This window comes from Dendrobium catenatum, unplaced genomic scaffold (assembly GCF_001605985.2).
Source record: "Dendrobium catenatum unplaced genomic scaffold, ASM160598v2 fragScaff_scaffold_1420, whole genome shotgun sequence".
NCBI lineage: Eukaryota > Viridiplantae > Streptophyta > Magnoliopsida > Asparagales > Orchidaceae > Dendrobium > Dendrobium catenatum.
The window spans coordinates 39,827-47,862 of record NW_021319882.1 but is presented as its reverse complement, the minus strand read 5'-3'; the positions used below and the strand labels follow the sequence as shown (position 1 = coordinate 47,862).

At 31.6% G+C, this 8,036-nt stretch overlaps 1 non-coding gene across 1 annotated transcript; it reads right to left on the bottom strand.

Moving 5' to 3' along the window:
- Positions 1 to 7,548: 7,548 nt before the first annotated feature.
- On the bottom strand, positions 7,549 to 7,655 carry LOC114580948. Its single transcript, XR_003702684.1, has one exon. It is a non-coding gene; the product is annotated as a small nucleolar RNA R71 (small nucleolar RNA).
- Positions 7,656 to 8,036: the final 381 nt, after the last annotated feature.

Sequence of the window (8,036 nt, the reverse complement as noted above, 5' to 3'; positions counted from 1 at the left end):
AAAATCTTTGAAAAAGGTCTTTAGGACAGGGCCTTAAAACTTTGGATTTGAGTCTGGATTTCTGGATTTGGATTGGATCTTAAGTTTCAATGATTAATGTTGGAGTATCCCAAATCATTTGCAATCATGTAGTGATTGTTAATGACTGGATAGGGTCAAAGCTAGATCAAAGGTGGAATCAAAGTTTAAGTTGAAATTTGGATTCTCAAGTGGACTGAATAGAAGTTTGGGTATGTTTGAAATTTGAATTAATTGTGATTTGAGTTGAATGAAGCTTGAGATTCAATTTGATTAAGGGTAGGAATTAAATTGAAGTTGGAGTTGATTAAAGGAAGGAATTGATTTGAGGTTGAAATTGATCAAAGGTAGGGATTGATTTGAGGTTGAAGTTGATCAAGGGTAGGGATTGATTTGAGTCTAGATTGATCCTAAGATCTAGAGGGGTTCTAAGATCTAGGGTCTAAGGGAATCCTAGGCTCTAGAATGGATCTTAAGGTCTGGCTCTAGGAAAGGACCTTAAGATCTAGAGTAAATCCTGGGATCTAGAATTAATCTGGGGTTTGAAAGGGCCTTAATGACCTCATACAAAAATGAGGTCAACACCCACCTCCTGCAAACTTTTCATTTTTGAACCTTTTGTTTTAAAATTGAACACGAATCCACGGACCATATTCCCTCCCAGAAGTTTTATCATCAACAAGTCCTCCCACATCATTCCCAGCAACTAGATTCTTCACTAGCTGATCAATATGGGCATTCATCACACCATCAGGGCAACCCTTTCTATCATGTCCCACCTTACCACAATGATATCAAATTAAGTCAATCTTCTCGTACTCTATTTTTTGGAAGAATCTCCCTGCTATTCCATCAACCCATACACCATTTGGAAGCCTATTTTACATATTTAATCTCACACAAACCCGAGCAAATTCATGTTTCCCCCGCTTAAAAGAATTCCCATCCACAAACATAGGTACTCCTACCCTTGAAGAAATCTTAGCAATATTCTCCTCATCCCAATAGTATAACGACAAACAAGGGAGGCGAATCCAAACAGGTTTAGTATTACCCTTAATGGAATTGGGGTTGAAAAGAGGGGACCATTTGTCCATCCCAACAATGTGTCCTCCCACATACCAAGGACCACCATTCAAAACTTCATCCATAGCTCCCACAAATTTAAAAGAACATAAAATCCAATTCATACCGATGGAAGTCATATGAAAACTACCGAATTTATTCCACTGCTTCCTCAACTCCAGACTATACATCGAAAATGTTATCTTATGTCCCAACTCCTTGATAACCAGTGAGTGCCTCAGAACTTGTGTATTCAAAACTTCCTTCTCATCATTCAACTTGACTGCAATCCCATCATCATACATCTCTTTTAGATCCATGTTGAAAGAAATCTTGATATGTTGAGGTTTCTTCCAAGCTTCAAAAAAATTTTCCTTCGTATCATTTCTAACAGGATCCCCATCAACATTGATGTCCCTCTTTTCCATCATCACAGAGTTCTTCAAGAGATTAGAATCTTCAACATCATTTTTCCTTCCCAAAGCATCTATCTCAGATGCTAAATCACAGCCACAAATTTCATCATAATTTCTCACAAACTTATTAACCTTCAAGATCATTCCAAAAGATGAAGATGCCTTAGGAACAAGACTATCTGAGTTATCATTCAAAATTGCAATATCTTTAGCACCTCCAACATCACGATCGATCAAAACCTTCTTGCCTTTTCCTTCCACTACTTCTTGATTAACCAGGGGTTTTGTACCCTCTATGATTATATTATTATTAGTAATCTTGCCAAGGATATGATTGGTAACTGAAGATCAAACAGTTGCCATGATCTTGGTAGAAGAAAATTGCCGATCATCTGTCCGGCGACCAGCCGCCATCAAAATCCCTGTCCATGTAAAGCCCGCGAACGAGATAATTCAAAAATCAAGATTTTCTCTCTAGAAAATTTGAGAGCTTCTCTCTCTAGAAAATACCAACAGCCCTTAACAACAATTAAATCATCGTTAAAATAATGTTTTATGACTTTTATTATTCTATACTATAATTTTTAAAGGTCAAAATAAATTTTTGGGGTAGACAAAAATTATTGTATTTTCAAAATCACATGGTGAAAAATCTCAAATAAATATTTAAAATGCTCATAATCATAATCTCTATAACATACAAAAAGTTACATGTTGAAAGTTTTGCCAATACAAAGTTATTCATATTTTTCAGTAATAAAAATACAAATTTGAGCTGAAAAATATCAAAAAAAAATTTTTGAAATAAGAAATAGGATATGAATTCCTTACAATGAGACGAGCAAATCTCCGAACTGGCCTGACTGATGAAAATCGAACTGCAACCTTTAAATATGAGTCCTCTTTTTTTTCACTCCTCTAAATTCTCTCAAATTTTCCCTAAAGCCTCTCTATTATTCGATTGTTTAAAGGAAAAGGAACCTTAAATAATGCATGAAGATATTTAAAATAATATAATAATATAATATTTATTTAATAATTAATTAAATCAATTCTCTAGTATTAAATTTAAATAAATCATTTCACGACTCCAAAAATTATAGAAAAATATTCATAAAATAAATCATGTTATTTAAAAAGCACCAGTGAAATTGGTTTACAAAATGGACACCTAAAGGTCCCAAAATCCTCACTTATACCGACAGGTACAAATTCCATAAAGATTTTCATCGATGCCCAAAAATTACAAAAAAAAAATTGTGTAAGTAAAATACTATGTTTTAAATACTATAGTGAAGATGGATTCTGATTTGAAGTTGTAATGACTCCAGAAAAATGGCAAAATCAAAATGCGGGTTATTACATATTAACCTTATAAAGACTATAAATCCATCCATAAGTCAACACCACTTTAAATTATTGATGAATCAATGAGAGGAAATATTAATTCTTGCATGGTGACTTTATCCTATGTGAAACAAGTTCCTTTTCACTAGCAAGTCTTGGCAGTTTCTCCTAATAATTATAAAAACTAGCTTAAGGTGTGTCCCACTAAAGATGAAACCAAACTATGCTAAATATATCTAAAAGAAAGCAAACTTCCTTTATTATATTATATTTGAGTAAGTAAATAAAATCTCAATTCTTCATTTGCAAGGTCAAATTTTGTAACACATTTCAATTACATTTATTCTTTATCAAAAGTTAGTAGAGTTACAAATAAGTGAACACTGATATATTATTTATATGACTTCTTAATTATTCTATAAACTTAGCATGTTGAGGTTTTATTAAAAAGTACCTACATGGTGAGTATGGCTATATTCATCACATAACTTCCACATGGTCACACTAATTTCATAAAGTTTCCCAACCTCAAATTCATCGAGTTCTAGTTTCTAAAGTCTAATACTTAGTTTTATGTCAATATTTCTATTACATTACGTCCCATTCATTTGATTATGATTAGCATTAACATATTATTTTTAAGATCCATTTTACCATTCCACTTTTTGTTCAGTTTTAGCTAAGTCAAACATATGGAATAATTTGTTGATCATTTATTGAGTGAGTTTTGCTATAACCATTGTCTATCATAGCAATTCATATTAAAGTGCCAAGTTAAGGAAATAGGAAAAAATATGTAAACTTATATTAGTATATACAAATACAAATATTAAAAATTGTCTACATTATTTTCCAAACATATTACATTTTAAATATCTCACTTAACATGAAAAAGATTTACAATGTGAGGTGACCATAGTAATTGGTTGTATATGTGCAATCACTGCTCATCTAACATTAGTTTGTACAATTTAACCATGCCTTCTTTTTGTCCAAATCTTTTGATGCAACCAATTTTCGTAAATTGTATTCAATCTCAACATTAAGCTTATTATGATGGATCTCTTCAGACAAGGTATAAATACAGAAAGAAATTAACCCTTTAACCATTTTTTTAACTCGTACGTAAGTTTGGTGATGTGTTCAACTACTTGATTCTTCATCAGCTATTCACACACTCTTTCACACACTTCTATTCCAATGATAATATATAGAGTAAATAATGGAAAATGTGAACTTATCCTCTAAAATATCCCTCAAGATCTTATTTATGTAATTCTTGTTATAGCTTTTGTCATCCTCTTCACTATGAAAAGACCTCATTTGATGATTTTATATAGGTGAATTTATTTAAAATGCCATAAAACTAAAGAAAAATGCCTTGTATCATGGTGCAAGACTTTGTAGAGTCATATCATTAAACCTTAAATTTGACTAAAATGATAGAGAACAAAGCCCCACAGTAGAGGAAAGGCCAGCACTATAGCACCATCTAGGCCTAGTTGCATTGACTAGGGAACTGTAGTGCCAAATCACCTAAGCTCCTTTATAATGTAGTTAATTTGATAGTCGCCAGAGAAATAACATGATAATTTAGTCAGGCTATAGTAGCTGTGGAATTTTGTTTGATTGTTATGTTAGTTCATTTCCTAGGAGTGTGCGAATTATAGAGCGTGATCAGTGGATAATTAGTGTGTTAATTCCTATTTTTAAGAATAAAGGTGATGTACAAGAGTGTGTGAATTATAGAGGAATTACGTTAATGTGTCATACTTTAAAACTATGGAGCGTAGGTTGCAACGTGATACTAATGTTTCTCAAAATCAAATTGGATTCATGACGGGTAGGTCTATTATGGAAGCCATACATTTATTGAGAGGTTTGATGGAGAAATATAGATATAATAAGTAAGTTCTACATATGATATTTATTGATTTAGAAAAAGCATATGATAAAGTTCCAAGAGAAGTGCTATGGAGAGTTCTTGAAAAAAAAAGGAGTTAATATTGCTTATATTCAAACCATCAAAGATATGTATCCAGGAGCTATTACTTGTGTTAAAAAAAATGTGGTTTGACCAAGTATTTTCCTATTTCGGTTGGATTACCTCAAGGATCAGCATTAAGTCCATATTTTTTTTCTTTAGTCATGGATGTTCTCACTAGACATTTGCAAGAGGATGTACCTTGGTGTATGTTTTTTTTCTGATGATATTCTTCTTGTTGATTATATTAGAGAGGGAGTTGAAGGTAAACTTGAATTATGGAGGTCAAATTTAGAGTCTAAAGATTTTCGCTTGTGTAGATCTAAAACTGAATATATGGAGTGTAATTTTAGTAGCAATAGAACTAGTGATGGGATTGTGACTTTGGGTGATCAAGTCATTAATAAGATTATACATTTTAGATATCTTGGATCTATTACTCAGAGTGATGGTGAAATTGATGGGGATATTATTAGCATAATTCAAGTTGAGTGGTTGAAGTGGAGGAATACATCAGGCTTATTGTGCGATAAAAAAGTCCCCCTCAGACTTAAGGGAAAATTCTATAAGATGGTGGTGAGAACTGCAATGCTTTATTGTGCCGAATGTTGGCCATTAAAAGAGAAGCATAAGACTAAGTTAAGTCTGGCAGAGATGAGGGTGCTTAGGTGGATGAGTGGCTTGACCCTTAGAGATAGGATACGAAATGAGATGTATACTTGAAAAGGTTGGATTAGCACTAGTGGAAGATAAGATTAGAGAGAGTCATCTTAGATGGTTTGATCACATTAAACAGAGGCCTTCCGTTGAATCGGTTAGGAAAGTTGAGGTATTAGATTTAACTTATGTTAAGAAAGGTAGAGGTAGTCCTAAAAAGACTTGGTTAGAAAATATTAGAAATGATCTTTCTTTATTAGATTTCAATGAGAAATTGACTTTTAACCAGAGATAATGGAAAAAAAGGATTCATGTAGCTGACCCCACGTAATGGGAAAAAGGTTTGATGATGATGATGATGTTGTTGTTATGTTAGTTCATTTCAGTAACACAGCAACACTATCGCTACTAGCACCACAGTGCTAGAGTTAGTTATAATTATTAAATATAAATAGTGTGGCTGAATTTCTTTGTGGGGGAGGGCTATTTGTGTATTTTTATTCAATCTTTGGAAGATTCTAGATGGTGGGAGAGAGTAAGTTCAAGTCAAGAATATCAAGTTCAGTGATAAGGAGAGTCTGTAATTGTGCTTGTATGGATTTCCTTGTGATATCTATCATTTCCTTTCATCTTGTAATAATATTTATTTTTTAGATGAAAAATGCTTTATTTATTTAAAATTGTATGAATGACTAAATCAATACTCTAGGCTTATGAGATGTCTACATAAGATTAGATTTTCTTATATGAATAATGTAATATTTTTTTAAGCCCTCTTATGCTTTATTTAGTTTGTAAAGAGGCATTGTAAGAGCATAAAATTTAGTATGATCTTCATCCTCATTGGAGAAATAGTGAAATAAATAATGGATTTAGAATTAGATTTATTCATACATAGAAATATGTTGCATAGAGTCCTGGAATCATAAGGGAGATACAATCACTATAGTTAATCACAATTTTAGCTAGAAACTCCAATGAGCCTGATAAAGATGAGAAGTATTTATGTTCTAATTCACAATATCAATATAGGAGATCTATCTTTTTATTATTGAGTTATAAACTATCAATGGTTTAGAAGTATCTATACATTGAATTTTCTTTGTGAGAACTTAGCTGGTAATTTTCATAAGCACAACCCATTTAATTTAATATATAAGATAAATTAAACAATTCATGTTAGTATTACTAGAATTGTTTAGAGGTTACACCTATCATTGTGAGAGTAATACTTTACTCGCTACTTTATTACTTGATTCAATATATGCAACTATGCAGATATAATGATAACCCACAGTTGACATGAAGTTCGAGGGTTTAAAATAACTCCTCGAGTATTTGGTGTCATTTCCATGGATAGTGGTCAATTAATTTTTTATTCACTTTATATTTCTTAAAGGATTGTTGATATACTCTTATCATCTTTTTTTTAATCATATTTTATGTTTGTATTGTTATTTACTTCTACATCATTACAAATTGTTATGGATTTTGATTTGTTTTAATTAATTATGTTCATTAATACAAATTATTATTGTAGTGTTACACTATTAGTTATTACATTATATTATGATCATCAAATTCATATTATGTGTATTGTTGTTGTAGAAGACATAGTAAAGCCTAATTAGAAAAAGTCTTATTTGATACATAAATAGAAAAAATTAAAAAATAAGAATATATATATATTAAAAAATAAGAATTAGAAATGGTTGGACTTGTCTGATAGAATGACCAACCTAAGCCACTGAGAGAATATGGTAAACCTAACATCCAAGCTAATAACTTTGAGCTTAAGCCTACAATCATTCAATGGGTACTAAAAGTTAAGGGGAACTCTTGTGGAGGATCCAAACATTCATATTGGTAGTTTTATAGAGATTTATGTAGTATTTAAGTATAATGAAGTCTCTTATGACACTGTTAGACAGACTATTTTTGTTCTCCTTAAGAGACAATGACAAATTATTATTGAACTACTTACCCCAAGGCTCACTTATCACATGCAATGAAATAGCTTAGAAGTTCCTAAGCAAGTACTTCCATCCATCAAAAATAATAAAGATTAGGAATGATATCACATAATTCGTGTAATTAGATGGATAATCAATATACAAAGCTTGGGAAAGTTTTAAGGAGTTTCTTTGAAAGTGCCCACACTATACTTTGCTTGATTGGATACTCAATCAGACTATCTATAATAAATTTATAGGATCTATTTGATTGATCATATATGTAGCTATTAGACATTCTTTGATGACTAAACCTTTTTGATGAAGCATTGGCTTTAATTGAAGACATGGCCACTAATAACTTCCAATGGCCTTATGGGAGAGTAAACCACCCAAGTAGCTTCTACATCAAGAAAAGTGGATAATACTAGAGTTAGTACATCTCAAGGTACACCTATAATAGTAGAGGAGAGTATCTATGGATCATTTAGTGATACAACCTCATAAGGTGATGATGTGGACAATTTTTTTGTATGTTTTCCACATGATTTACTTTAAGGGTTTTTTTTTTGTAAAATTTTTATAAAATAACATTAT